Raw genomic sequence first — 12,100 nt, 5'->3', positions numbered from 1 at the left:
TAAATTTACCCAATGCAATGATACTCAACCGAAGCTATCCGACATATATTGGTGCGGCAAACAACGATGCTTTTGGCGCGCCAGGATAGCCGGTGCGGCAACCTGGCGCCAAACAGTGGGAATCAGTTCTTCTTATCGCTAGAGCTTCGTCAAATTTCTTGTCATTGGTGCAACAAAGTTCCTGCTCACTGCTATCACTACTTAGCAGCAAGATACGAACGCTGAAGTGAAATTATCTGCGTAACAGCGCGCGCGCAAAGCGAGCTAAACCACACACCGCATTGCCATGTCCTGCCAACGCGCGCGCCGGAGGCTACACTCTTAGAAAAAAAGGTAGTGAAAACGTAGTAACGGCTGCTGTTACAACCTTTTTTTAACCCCTACTACCTATGTACTATGTTGCTACGACCTTGTTACTACTCGAAAGAAAATTAAGTAGTAACAAGGTAGTAACTTCTGCTGTTACTACGTTTTTTTGGCAGTTACTACACTTGTACTACCTCATTATAACCCTGGTAGTATCCATTACTACCTTGATCTGGAAATGGATGATCGGAATATGCACATGTACGCATACTAACATTCCCGGTGACATTGCTACTCAATGCCCCATGCTTTTATATAATGAAAAGGGTTTCCTAATTGGCAGCAAATCTAACAAAATTGCCAGTGCTGTTTCTTGTTTTCAATACAATATACGCAGCGCGTATGTGTTCCACTCTTTAGTTTGATTTCTTAATTGCACTTTTTCACTAACCCCAAGCTATTGTGCCTGACTTGTGCTCATTTTTCTTTCTGGTTCACTACAAGATGCACAAAAATGGGCGTTGAGTTTCTGATGTCATGTTCATGCACTCCTTGTGACACATTAGAAAGTCACCACGAAGTCAGGTATTCATGTCTTTCGACAATAAAAACTCAGCAGAGACTCTTTTTCGTTAACACAGAAGATTTCCTTATGTCATTGGCCATCAGCCACTGAAAGGTCCTTCTCAACAACATTGTTGTCCCGTGCGAGAATGTAGATGCTGCTGCTACATATACACGCAATGAAAAGAACAAGAAACAACTGTGGTTGCACATATCACGGCACATAAGTTGACAACTTAACGTCTGGTGGCGTGGCGTAGTGGTTAGCGTGGTAGGATAGAAGGTATAGAAACAGGATCGAAACAACTTCAGCATAGAAAGTCAAAGGTCCGTGGTTCGAATCCTCCTGGAAGCAGGGATTTTTTTTTCTTTTGTTTTTGCTCTAGTTTTTTTTTGCTCTTATTTTGCACTATTACTATCTTATATGCATACGATTCTAATGTCAAAAGTCATTAGCTTATTTCTTAAGGTGTTTTCTCTCGAGAGGTAGTAAATTTTACTACCTCGCAGTTACTACGTACAGTTACTGAGAGGTAGTAAACGTTACTACCTTGCAGTTACTACGTACAGTTACTACCTAGGTAGTCATATATGTGACAGTCGTTACTACCCTAAAATGTAGTAGCCTCAACTACCTTTTTTTTAGAGTGTAGGAAAAGGCGCAGCAGCGCCCCTGCCGGCCGTCAGTGTCAATTCGCTTCACCCGAGCTGGTCCCAGCAGCCGCCGGTCGCGCCACTAGAAAGTATCCTAGTTCACTATAGTCCACAGGCTGGTCGTGAACTGTTTTCATCTTTTTTTTTTTGCACAGCCGGGCGTCAACCTTTTCTTTCCCTTATCTCGCCACTGTTCTTCCCATTTACTACCCCGGCATTGTTATCCAGTCTATTGAAAGTTATCATTTACTGGTACAGTTATCTCCCAGTAAACAATCCTTGTCTTTCTACGAAAAGCTTCACCCCCCTTTTGCCCTGCAGTGGGAGTTTTCGGGGGGATGATAATGATGATGACAAACACTGGAGACGAAACGAGTAAAAAGCACTGCCCAGAGCGGCTACGCGCGTAAATGCTGATACAGTGACGTTGTGAACGCATGTTTCGGAGCGGGCACAACCATCGGCAGAAGCCCAGTTCAGCCTGAAGGACAAGAGGAAAGGACGCTTAATATGTAGTTGCTCAGCAGGGAAATCTCGCATCTAAGGGAAAAAAATTCTGCGTCCCTCTCTTTACTTGTGCGTAATTATAGTACGAATGTTGTGTCTTGCCAGCACAAATAAAAGTAAAATATCCTCAAACACCACATTCCAAATCCTTGACGGTTATAGGAATCTAGCGATACGAGAACAATTTGAGTAACTTAGAAGGTTTTAAACAGAAATTAGCATCATGGTGACACACTCTAACTACATTGGTGCCTGGATTAGATCGGTTGTGTTATTGAACATACGGTATGCACACCACGGAAATTGCTTTGCTTCTTTAACGTGGCTTGTTTTCTGTCGGGTAATGCTGAGCACACAGATTGGTATACAACTGCAGAAAACGAGGCTTCCTGTAGGACTACAGATGACTGCAAGTTAATCGTGGCCAGTCGCGGGTAAAGAAAAAAGCAGGAATTATACAGTTAACTCGAGGCAGATCCAGATTTGTACACACATTGTGACCAAGCAGCTACAAGCAGTTTCATCCGTAAATGGAGCAATTAAAAAGCAAAAAATATATACACAACAGCTTCAGCATATATTTAATCGACATCATTGCCATCAGCCGCGGTATTTTCCACATGGATAGCCACCTCTCATCGAAATTCTTTATGACGTGTAGCTGCCTCGAGGACTTATAAGAATCGAAAAGAGGAAAACATAGCGCGGCTTTTATGGTTTCTAGCTTGTATTATCTAGTTGTTTGTCAGGGGTGGGAGCATGGTCTTGCCAGCCGTTAATATCCGCAGGGCGGTGTTTGTTTTGAAACCCTTCCGGACGTCTCTTCGCAGTTCCGCGCTCATGGCGGGGCTAATTCGTATCGTGACGTCTTAATTACGTGTTCATCCCGCGGCACCTGCGGGCGCGTGCAAGCGAGAACTTTCGAGACGCCCGCCCACGGTTCGCGCTAATTGGTTCTTTTTTCTTTATCTGCGGGGCACCGCTCCGCAAGAAGCGCGCGAAAAGACGTCCGGCGACGTCGCCTCGCTGAGTACCTGCTCACGAGCGACCACTACGGCAAGAAAAACGAGAAGCAAGAATATTGCATCTCATAACAAGCTCCGTAAACTGCGCGTTGCGTCACGCTTACTTTTGTTTCCTATTTTTGTCGCTGCCGACATCATTGCGGCGCTTTCATGTTTTGGGATTGTTTATGTTTGTGTCGGGTTAGCCGGTCTTCGCACTAACACTGGCTGCATGAAAAGACTTGAAAACAGGAATACCGTAGCGATGCTGGTCCCACCATTACTGTGGCGCCCGTAATTACGTCGTTGGGACGCAAGCTCTTCAAGCCCTCTGCTTTTGTTTTGAACCTTGGTCATTACGCGCCTGAGGATTCTTTCGTTGCTTCTGCCGAAGGCTTTCCGCGCCCTGCCAGGTCTTCCTCAGCCGTTACGCTTCGGTAATTCTTTGTTTTATGCGCCGCTACGGCACCCCAGCTGATGATAATGACAAAGAATAACGATGATGAAAACAGAAACACGGCGTTCGGGCAAAACACTCAACTTTGGAACCTCTTACGGATAGGCGCACTGTATTCAAGATGGAGCTCTTGTGAGGGAACTACGACTTCGGCACTGCAGGCTACACTTGTAAATACAGCTACGACACCACGAGCACAAATGCTTGTGTAGTCGTTGAGAATGGAGTGCAGCGCAATGGGGCGACACGTCAGAGAGCAAAGCACTCGATATCTTGCAATAAGTGGGCTCTCATGCCGTGTGCGGTTATTGTCTAAGCGCAAGTTGTGAGGTTCACCGAAGCATGCGCCAGTAGCATTTCGACGGAGAACAGAAGAAACGTGAACCTAGGCTTAGAGACACTGGCATTACAATCGGAATTAATGACAAGGTTGCGCGTGAAGTGATAGATGGTTTGGTTTGGTTTATGGGGTTTAACGTCCCAAAGCGACTCAGGCTATGAGAGACGCCGTATTGGAGGGCTCCGGAAATTTCGACCACCTTGGGTTCTTTAACGTGCACTGACATCGCACAGTACACGGGCCTCTAGAATTTCTCCTCCAAAGAAATTCAACCGCCGCGGCCGAAGTCGAACCCGCGTCTTTCGGGTCAGCAGCCGAGCACCATAACCACTGAGCCACCGCGGCGGCTGAAGTGAGAGAGGCGCACCAGATCAGCTTAAGTCTAAGAGCGTGTTTGAATAGGTTTTAGCCGCAAAAAACAGACGAGACACAAAGGAACGTAACAGGACGAAGAGCCATAAGGGCGACTGTCCTTGCACGACAGGTGTTGGCGACGACACATGTGATACAATCATCAATGAAACGTGGAGATGACAAACAAAAGGAAGGGCCCACTGTATTAGAAACATAGTCTAAGAGCACTTGCTGCTGGGCTAGTTGGTTTTGGTTCATGTTTGAATAGGTTTTAGGCGCAAAAAACCGACGAGACACATAGGAATGTAACTAAGGCGCTTCGTCCTGGTACCTTCCTATGTGTCTCATCTGTTTTTTTTTCGCGTAAAACCTATTCAAATATGAACCAAAACCAACTAGCCCAGCAGCAAGTGCCCTTAGACTAAGAGCGTGTGTTAGGGCTCCGTCTTTGATAATTGAGAGGAATGAAAGTCTGTTCTTAGATACGTTTAGAAATTGTTGAATCATACGCGTTTCTACCATGTTTTATCCATGACCCAGCGCGTGATCACCCACCTTTTATTCCTTAACTCCATTTCCCTCCCCTCATGGCTATATACAGGGTCTAGCTGTTCTGAAAGTAGTAGGACTCGTTTTTTCCTGGGCGAACGGGAGGACGAAAGGTGGTCTGCGCGTGCAGGATCGTTGAAGGGGGATATTGGGAATGCTGGGGAAAGTCGGCAGTCGGCTCTCGGCCGTTGAAAAGAGGAGGTCACTTGTACTGTGAACCCCTGTCGAAGCGTCTCGTCACGCAGAATCGTCGAGTGTTTACTAGATCAGCGATACGCGATCAAATTTTAAGTAAATCTTGGTAAAACGGGCAAAGAGACTCTCAATATGATTAAGGAGGCCTACGGTGACGCTTCCATGGGTCGATCAGGTGTATTTGAGTGGCACAAGCTTTTCCGAGAAGGTAAGGAAAGAGTGGAGGAAGACGACCGCTTCAGACACCCTTCCACCAGCAAGACCCACGAAAATCTGTAGCGTGGGAAACATTTACTGAACAGTGATCGTGGAATAAGTATCAGAATGATTGCTGATGACTTGAGCATTCCTCAAACCCAAGTTTTGTGGATCGTGACAGAAAACTTATCCACGAGGAAAGCGTGCGCGAAGTTGGTGCCGGGAGTGTTGTCAGAGGAGGAAAAGGTCCTCATTCATCATCTGAATGAGGACCCCGATTTTTTGTCCACCACAAGGCGGCAACGCTGCCTCAGCCCCCCTACAGCCTCTACTTGGCCCCGCCACACTTTTTTCTATTCCCGAGAATGAAATCGACGCTCGAGGGGAAACATCACGGACCGGTACAGGTGGTTCAACAGGCCATGACGAGGGAGCTAAACAGCATTCCGGTCCAGGTGGTCCTGGAGGCGTACGAAAACTGTAAAACTCATTGGCAGCAGCGTGTAGGTGCGGAAGGGTGCTACCTTGAAAAATTGTAATCGTTTGTACTATTCTCTTGAATAAATTTTGTTTAAAAAAATGAGTCCTACTACTTTCAGAACAGACCATGTATTCCGCCCCTTCTCGTTTCAATAAACAGTTGCAAGTAGCGCCTGTCTCGTCGTCTCTTTCACTGTTTGGCGCTTTATTTTTTTTTTAAATATTTCGGTACCCTTTCGCTTGTTAGGAACATCCAGTGTTCTCAGTGGGCTCTTGTTGGGTGAGGGATGCGGGATTGACCGAATGCTCGCACAGCATCAGCTCGTGAGGTACATGGTTGGGGGCATATGGCGGCAACGGGGTTATTGGCAAGTCGGTTTTGCACAGACAAAAAGGTATTTTCCTGTAACTGCCGATATAGGAAAGCTTCCTCTCTCAGTAGCACGCGATAAGGCAGAAGACGCATGCGCCGATCTTGAGTGCACCCGCGTAAGTACTCTGCGTTAGAAAAAAACCAACCGACACAAGCCTAAGGGCACGCGATGGGTTTTCCGAAACTGGCAAAGCTGGAGTGTTGATGAGGGAGGTGGTGAAGCTTTTGAGGACAATTTAGCTCCCCATTAGAGATATGAGGCGATAGCTGCAATGGGTTCGTTCAGTGTTCCCGGGTCCCCTTAATCGCTACGCAGACCCGAACACTGTTCTTTTGTTCGCCGCAACATAACGCTTTAACTACTCGTAAGAGACAACGCGATAGCAGTACAGATCACTCTCTCGCAAATATTCCTTCCGCGTCAAATGGTGAACGATCACGAGGAGTCCTCATACCGTGGCTCGTGCTGCAGTGCAGTGGTTAATAAATGCGCCGTTGCCCCGGCAAGTGGGTGTTGCAACCGTAGCCATAGGCGGTGCTCGTGAGACGCCGGTTGCTTTGCCCAGAAACATCTCGAGATCAATTATTTTTTAATAAACAGATTCACACATCGCTACGAAACGAGGACGAGAAGGAACACGGAACAAAAGACGGGCGCTGACTATCAACTCTTTATTGCGTGAAAAAACCAGCACAAATTTATACCATTTTTCTGGACCACGCGATACACTATCAGCCAGGGAACACAGCAAAGGAACGCCGCACACGCTTGGCGAGTCATTACACAGCTCGAATGAATGCATGAGAAGTGCATGTACTACCATGATATAGCGTTAATAAAATAATGATAAAAGGACCAACAGATAAAGATCTGCATGACCCAGCTACAGCCATCGACAACTACAGCTCAGCAAAGAGAGAAAATGAGTAGGTCAAAGCAAACTGAATCTTTGGGCTATATAGAACATTTAAGAGGGCGAGAAGGCGTAAAAGCATGGGAATTGCTCAGGTGCCTCTGCGGTAAACTGCGGTAAGGTATACACCGGCCAGACCAGACGTTGCTTCAATGACATAGCAAGCGAACACTTCCTCAACGTAAAAAAGCAAGTCTGGGAGCCACATGACACTACATTGTAACCAACCCCGTCACGATTGTCGGCCTGTGCTATCAGACAGCAAGTTTCTGGCGACCGCAAGGAGTGAAATAGAAAGGGGAGTGATTGAAGGTTTTTTTATTGATAAGGCTAAGGACGCGTGCATCAGCAGCCCTTCTGTCTGTTTACAGGAGGAAGAAAGGTCCTTCCTGGAGCGGACGCGATTCTTGCGTTTTAACCGCTAGACATCCTGACGAACGGTTTTTCCCCGCACCTCACCTCATTGTGTTTTATTTTGTTTTGCCACGTTGGTTTGTTTGTTGGCCTTATGCAGATCGTTTCTCCTCTGTGTTTTAAAGGCTTTTAATGGTTCTTACCGTCTTAATTGCTTGGCCGGTGGTGGTTCATGTTTTTCCTTTACTTTTAGTTTCTCTTTTATACGACTCTCACTTTTTGCCGGGTTACTTGCTGGTGTCGGTTTTTTTGTTTTCGCTTTTAGCCTGCTGACTCTGCCTATTGCCTAGCAACTTTTCATTTTTCTTACCCTTTTTCATCGCCATTTAATCCCTGTCATCGTCGCGTCTCTACAACTCGATAATGCTCCTGGCACCACCTATGGTAATGGTAGAGGCACCTGTGCGATTCCCATTATCTTATTTATTTATTTCCCTATTTATTTATTTATTTCAGAATACTGCAGGCCACTGCTTGGCCCAAGCAGGAGTGAATTTATATTGCTCAATAGCCAAAAGAATAAAATCATATAATGTTAGTAGCACACGGATACAAAACATACATATGGTTGGGAGAGGGTTGTGGCTCCGCAGAACCTAGGTCACTCTGCAACGTTCAGCAAAGGTTCAGCCAAGCGATCGGGCTGCGAGTGAGCTTCACACCTAAAGATCGTCGTCGTCTTTCACCTCCACAGTTCACCACAGTGTGCGAGCGCGACTGCTACACTACAATTACCCCACGGCGAGAAAGGAGGCATCCTGCCGACTTAGGGCGCACACGGCTTGAGACGGTTAACGGTTACTTGAGTACGGCTTGAGACGGCCAACGTGCACTGTTTCGCGGCGATGACGGCGCGCATCTTGCGGCGGCGAAAGCGGTTCAATAGTGTAGTTGACTTGACAAGTCTGGCAGACAACACGGTATGGGCCGTGGTACTTTGAAATGAGTTTTGTGGAGAGACCGGGACTGGTTGAGGGAACCCAAAGCCACACGAGCGAGTCTGGGGTATAGGACGGAAGCGGACTGGTAGGGGAGCGAAGGTGCTTCTGGCGATTCTGATCTTGCGTTGTAAAAGAGCGGGCAAGCTGGCGGCATTCTTCGGCATAGGTCGCTGCTTAAGAAAAGGTAAGAGACTCGGACACATCAGGGCGATACAGAAGCACGGTATTCATGGTACAGGTAGGCTTGCGGCCGTAAAGAAAGAACGGAGAGAAGCCAGTTGTGCTCTGTGTGGCAGTGTTGTACGCGTATGTCACAAATGCGAGAATGCCGTCCCAGTTTGAGCGGTCAGAGGCAACATACTTGGCGATCACGTCGGTTAATGTGTGATTGAAAAGTTAAGTAATGCCATTCGTTTGAGGGTGGTAGGCCGTTATAGAGCGGTGAACAATGCGGCTTTGGCGAAGTAGGGCTTCGACGGTGTCTGGGAGGAAGACACGGCCGCGGTCACTCAGAAGCTCCTTAGAGAAACCATTGCGTAGAACGAGATGATGCAGGATGAAAGACGCAACGTCGTGCGCAGACGCGGATGGCAAAGATTATGTTTCGACGTAGCGGGTAAGGTGATCGACTGCCACTGTGACCCAGCGGTGTCCAGACGGAGTGATGGCAAGGGGCCCGTAGAGATTGATGCCAACGCGGTCGAATGGGCGCTTGGGGCAAGGCGAGGGCTGCAACGGAGCAATGGAATGGCGAGAAGGGGTTTTGTGGCGTTGGTATTCCGGGCAGGAGCGAACGTACTGTCGGATGGTACTACATTCCGTGCCAGTAGAAGCGGAGTCGAAGTCGCGTGTAGGTCTTCACCACACCGGCATGAGCACACTGGCGGTCGGCGTGGAAAGAGGCGCGTATGTCGGAACGGAGGTGCCGAGGAATTACAAGGAGCCACTTGCGCCCGCCGGCAAGGTAGTTGCGGCGGTAAAGGAGGCCCTTCCGTATTGCGAAGTGGCGGGCTTGACGACGCAGAGAGTTCTGCATTTGTATTTGTTATGCGCATTATGTCCGCACATGTTAAGGGACCCCACATAGTCCAATATAACATGCCAGCCAATACTTCTGCGTCCCTCATAGCCCATGTGTTGCTTCAGGAAGTGACACCACAAATGTTTAACTTCCAAATGAAATTACTAAGAAAGCCACTATAGATAGCGCTTTATCATAGTCTGAGCGTGCTTGTTTTTCACCCTAGGATACATATCAACCATGTCGCGTCTTATGCGTACCCCCTTCTTAGTGGTTACAGAGTCGAAAACGTAAGTCAGTCTGTTTTTGCTGCCTGTAGATTCCAGACATCACAGATTTTTCCAACAGCACATCACAATGCAACAGTGATGACATAGGGTTGGTGAATTATATACCACAGATCGCCTGTGTCCTGCAGAGTACGTTTTTGATTTTTTAGGCACCTGCAGCCATGAATTTCTCAACATTAAATTTCACAAGTTTATTTTTGCACTCACTTCACTTCACTGTAATACCTTAAAAACCCTCGTTGGAGGGTATTACATAAGGGGTGGGGCACACAGAAATGAAAAACAAAATGACTAACAGATAAGTTGAAAGTTATACAAATATAAGATTATCACTGAGCAAGTACACGCGTGACTTCTTCGATGAACAATGAGTGGCATGTGATAGCAGCAAGTTCTCGGGGAAGGCCGTTCCAGTCGTTCGCGGTCCGGGGAAGAATGATGAAGAAAATGTAGTGGTGCGGGCGCGAGGTCGTGACACTTGCTGCTGATGGCCGGTGCGGAGGGAGATGCGTGGTGGTGGTGCGCAGATGTAGGGTTCCTGTCGTAGCTCAGAGTAAAAAAACTTGTGAAACAAATATAAACTTGCAATGTAGCGGCGATGAGCAAGGGTAGGTAGGCTGGACTGTGATTTGAGGGATGATATGCTGATCATCACCCTATAACTGCTCATAGAGTCTGATTTCAGCTGAAAGCTAGGAATCATTAAATAATTCTAGCATTTCTTCTGGAGCTCTCTGTTTGTTGAACAGGAAGAGAGAGAATCCATAACACGGGATTCCTTGGCATTTTTTGTAAGCTGCTGGTATTCGCCTACAATAAGAAAATTCGAAATCCCTGGTCATAACAATGCTCAGACTAAAAGGCGCACAAGGCTTCCAGACAGCAACATTTGGTTTTGTAAAAGAAAACGAAGCAAAAGCAGTCAGTACACTATACGTGCAACCACAGCATATTTACAAACAAATACGTAACGTATAAACGCACATTATACATAGTGCAACTTAAGTTTGCTGTAGGCAGCAATTAAAACCAAATATTTTAATCCCAGGCAATCATAATCCACGATGAATATAAACAGTTAATTTACACTTCTTTCTAGCAGGAGCGCCGTGTTTAGACTTTGTATCTGTGCTTCTGCTGATGAATGATATGTACGCATGCAGCCGTGTGTTGAAAATAATTTAAGAAATTTCAGACTCCAGCCTAGTGAGCAGATAATAACTTGCCTCATGGCATCCGATCAACCAGATTCCTACGCACATTCCACATGTGGGAACTCTACGTGACTTCTTGCCTGAAGATAGAATCAATTTAATTTATACATGGTTTCCCAGCTAAATGTAACCAGGCTTGTAAAAAAAGAGGATGTTCCCAGGCCCCGTGAGACCAACTGAAGTTTGTTGACAGTCGCGTGCTCTAGTCTGCAGTAGTTTTTCATTATACAGAAGTAATTAATTAGCAGAGACTAATTACATATATTTTTAATTATGGCCTTCAGGAAGAAAGTTTCAATGTGGGAGTTGTAGATCCTATAGAAGAATAACCGGTCGCCGTGTTTGCTACCAAGTAACACTGATAAAGCTTCTTTATTTGCCTTGAAATAAAGCCCGCGAAATCCAAAAAGAACCAAGTAATAGGGAAGCAGCTTCAGCGCTCCCAAATGACCGGTCAAGCAACGACATCCGCTTATGTTTGCAACGCTGTCCCGAACAGGCTTCGGCGTTTTGACGTTGTGGCAAGATATGCGCCAGGAACTGGTTATGCGTCGTGGAAAGTTAGCGGGCGCTGCTTTTCAAGGAAGTGTAGGGTGGATCGCATGAAGAGCTTTTTCACGCGAAAGCTCGCCTAGCGTGATATGCATGTGGCCGGGCTGCCGAACTGGCACCGTCAGGCGGTGAAGAAGCGGTCGCCCATGCGCCCAAGATCGTGGATTTTCGGTGGTAGGGTCACGTGCGTTTCACGCATGGTGCTCGCAAAAAGCTCCATTCCGCCGGACTTAAATTGTGAATGCGAGCGAATAGAATATTATTTTATTCATCACACCAGGGAGGAAAATGAGCTACAAAAAATTTAGATGAAAGAAAGCACATTAAAAGGGCACCATGTATTATGCCAGCAAACAATAAAATTGCAGGAGGAATTTCGTCCGTGGCTATTCAGGATCGCTGCTGTCTCCGGAGAAGATAACAATAAAGTGCGAGAAGGTGTCATGAAGGTGAGTAGTCGTTTAGGTGTGCTCATCGAAAAATTCTTGACGTGCGCCTCAGCTCAGTTCTTGCATATTGCTAAGTGTGCTCTAAAAAGTCTCCTTCTGAAGCGATGCACAACTGATACCTCTTCAACACGTCTGCCGCTGCGCTTTTGACGAGATCTTCAGGAATTGTGCTGCAAACCTGCGCAATTTTTGCTTTCAGAGAGTCTGGCGTGGTTGCCTCCGTTCAACATACCCAATCTTTTACAAATCCCCACAAAAACAAGTCGAGCGGGGTCACGTCCTGTGACTTTGCAGACCATAATATTGTACGCGCCACCCGATCCA

The sequence above is a fragment of the Amblyomma mixtum genome, chromosome 4 (genome assembly GCF_055824585.1).
Source record: "Amblyomma mixtum isolate Tamu chromosome 4, ASM5582458v1, whole genome shotgun sequence".
In the NCBI taxonomy this organism is placed as follows: Eukaryota; Metazoa; Arthropoda; class Arachnida; order Ixodida; family Ixodidae; genus Amblyomma; species Amblyomma mixtum.
This window is presented reverse-complemented; position numbering follows the sequence as displayed.